Source organism: Eufriesea mexicana, unplaced genomic scaffold, assembly GCF_001483705.2.
Source record: "Eufriesea mexicana isolate 0111107269 unplaced genomic scaffold, ASM148370v2 scaffold3377, whole genome shotgun sequence".
Lineage (NCBI taxonomy): Eukaryota > Metazoa > Arthropoda > Insecta > Hymenoptera > Apidae > Eufriesea > Eufriesea mexicana.
Window position 1 is genome coordinate 932,802 of NW_016911411.1, and position 3,537 is coordinate 936,338.

A 3,537-nucleotide genomic window follows, 5' to 3' on the forward strand; every position below is an offset into this window, starting at 1 on the left:
CCTCAATTGCATTAAATTCTTTACTCTTCATTAGTACTTTGTAATGATCAAAGTAAATATTCTGTTAAGTCTAGGAAATAGACTGGATGTAGTAATAATTTTCCATTTTAGCCAATGTTTTCATTTTGTACAGTAGATTATATAGTTATGACGAAGTACAGTTCCATTTCGATTCATTAACGTTGATCATTCCTATATTAATACTGCTTGTGGTCTTTCATTAAATATTCTCCATTTTTACCAATGACTTCTGCTTTTTCGATTTTATTAATACAGTTTGTATTCCTGTTCTTGAGTTTCGACATTTTTTAACCACTTGGCACATGTAATTTTTAAAATTACATCTGATTTTATCTTCTTTGCATTAATAATGGTACCATGATCAGAAAATATATCAGCGATTTCAATGTATCTTTTATTTAAATTAAAACATAAGACTGGAGCGTTGAATATTCACTTTATCGACTGCCATTGTATTCATAATCGTTTTCTAAGTTATATCTCAAGTAAAGTGATAAATAACACTAGAAACGTTCCAATAGACGATAAGATATCTCAATTTAAAGTACTGTCACAAAGTATAAAATTAAAATTGCAGGATTTTTTCTTGACCCAATAGATGAAGTATATTCTATATATTATTAATCTTTTGATAGTAAAATGTACTTGGTAATTACCAATACAAAATGTTTAATATTACAAAACTTGGATAATACCATTTATAAACATTTTGAATTACTCAATCTACTTTGCAACTCTAAACGTATGCTCCATAGCACCAAAGAATTATCATGAAGTCTAGATTAAATTTCAAGGAGCAATAACGTTATTCCAATTTTATAGAATGCAATATCTGCACTTATTTTCCACCCGATTTATCGATGAACATGTCATAACCTTTCCTTAACGAGTGAAAAAAAGATATATCTTGTGGTAATCTTTCGTTTGCCATTTGACTTCGCCTTTTCAATGGAACTGTGATAATAAAAATGATATAAAATAGCAGACTAAACGTTTAATCAAATGTCAAGGTGCCAGAACTTTAATTAGCTTGTATTAAGTTTACAAAGCTGAGAAAAGTTCAAGGTAGAAGGAAGTAACGCCAATTTAATAAAAAAACTTTCAATCCCCTTCGGTGTTGGCTCTCTGTACCATGATCTATAAACTAGGTTCTAAATTGACTGGATTTATCGACGGTGAACAGATTTAAATGAAATCATGGGGATACTTGAATTATAATCATCAAGCTGTACTAATGCCTTCCATGGTCAGAGAAGAGCAAACGTTTTGATAGAATTTCAAATCAGAATTAATCCCTTGCACGTGCATTCACTCACTCATTTGTGAATCCTTTAGAGTAGCATGATCTTCTATTCGCTTTAATAATAATTTATTTTCCTGTAGTTTATATATCAATATCTCGTTTCTTTAACTTTTTCTTATTTACTGTTTACTATTTTACTTGTTCCGAATATGTAATAAATTAAATATCCTCAAGATGGTCATCCAGAGTGACAGTCAGAGGACTCTATAATTCATACATAAAACCTGTTGAATTTCGTCTCATCGATATTCATTTTACAGTGAATCGCTTTGCATTGACACTCGGTTCTTGCCCTCTATTAAATTCCTTCGCCTTCTTGCATCCATCGGCCAGTGTTCTTGCGTTCGCAATTAGCTCTGCCGGCAACAAGCCTCTTCTACGCTTTCTCGGTCGACTCCGACGCGAGTTACGCAAATTGAAATTTGCCTTTTAGAGCTGCCTGTTCTATTTACGATGCGCCGTCGTGCCGTATCGAGTCCTAGATGAAGAAAAGCAAAAGAAGAAAAAAGGATATGGCAAGAAACTTATTCGCAGCCATTGAAACTGTGATGAGATTGATATGTAGCCAGTTTTTCACGTTACGCGCTAAAGACTATCGTTGCGTATTTGACAAACGTCTTTGGGATATAATGGGACGGAAAGTAAGTTCGTAAGGAAAATATTCGAGGACTGTAAAGGCAGAATAGCGTGAAACAAAATGGTGTACAGTCGCGTCACGTTGCAACGAAACTGCAAGTGAGATTGGCTTCTATACGACGATTAAAGAACGCCAGGTGTTTCGAAAATGGGTTTATAATTTATAAATTAAAATACCATATACAAAGCTTAAAGTCTTCGCTACGGAATGAAAATAGGTAAAAAGACGAAATAACAACGGTGTAAACAAAATCGTTACGTACGATGGAATCTAGCTACGGGGCTACGCATCCACCAGCAAATAAAATGGACGTCAGCAATGACTTGGGAGCCCCAAATCAATCTCGTACGATTCTCGTAGGGAATAAAGTTAACTTCTACCTCGAGTAAATCCGTGTCGATCTTATGTAACAAGCCTCGACGATTTAACAAGAAAGAAACAATTTTCTTGCAGTATTGTGAAAGGCTGCCTCGCCATTGCACGTCCTCGATGCTGTATTCTCAGCTTGGATTTTAGCGGGGAAAAAAATTTAGAACTCCGGCTCGATCTGCTCGAACAGTTATGTAAAATGACGGAGGCGCAGGTTTTTCCTTGATGAACATACTTTTATTTCACCTGTGTTCGTGAGAGAAAAAAAAAAATGAGAAGAAAAAATAAAGATTACTATTAAATTATCGTTGTAAGAAAACAAGGGCCGACGTTACTCGGTTATTACCTAAACACGATATGTTCGAAATATTCTACAGCGAGCGAAGAGTACAAAATTTTTACTTTTGCAACGATTAACAACGCCAAAAATCGACGAAAAATGTACAGAGACCTGCGCGCCTCTATGAACGCAAAATGTCACCCGGCTACCCCCGACTGAACGTAAAAAATAATAATTTAACGATACGCTGCTCGAAGATAAAGTGCATCTACTAATATTTAAATAATTTTTATTGAATATCATAGGTAATATGAATTAGCAAAGATCATACCCACAGCGGCGTCTCCTTTTAAATAAAGAACAATGACTGTTCATAAACACTGATCATATATACCTGCACGTTCCGTGTGGCCTTCACTCTCTTTCTCTTCCACTCTTCTGCAGTAACACATGTACTCTGTTCCTCTCGTTCTCCCTTCTAGTTCCTCATTTTTTAGTCCTCTTGCTCACTCGTTCTCTCAGGCCCATTCTCTCCTCTCTCACTCGTTCTGTCGTCCTATCCCACACTCATTCACTCTCGCAACATCGGCGACATAATCGTCTAATTAACACTTTATATGGTACTTAGAGAGCTCGCGCATTCGTGTACCTACATACACAATCACACGCAATTTGTATCACGCATATATATATACATATATACGTGTCCGTATGTATATGTGCATATGAACCACAGCTGCATCTGCATCTCACACGCGTCTGCACCTAGAAGTTACATTTATTATTACATGATTGTACCTAACAAGCATGAACTTTCCACAATCGAATTATCTTCCAAATCCGGCTTACAATTATAAATATATATATATTTTTTTATATATATATATTTATATGTATATGTATGTATATCCTGAAAACCAAGGGGTC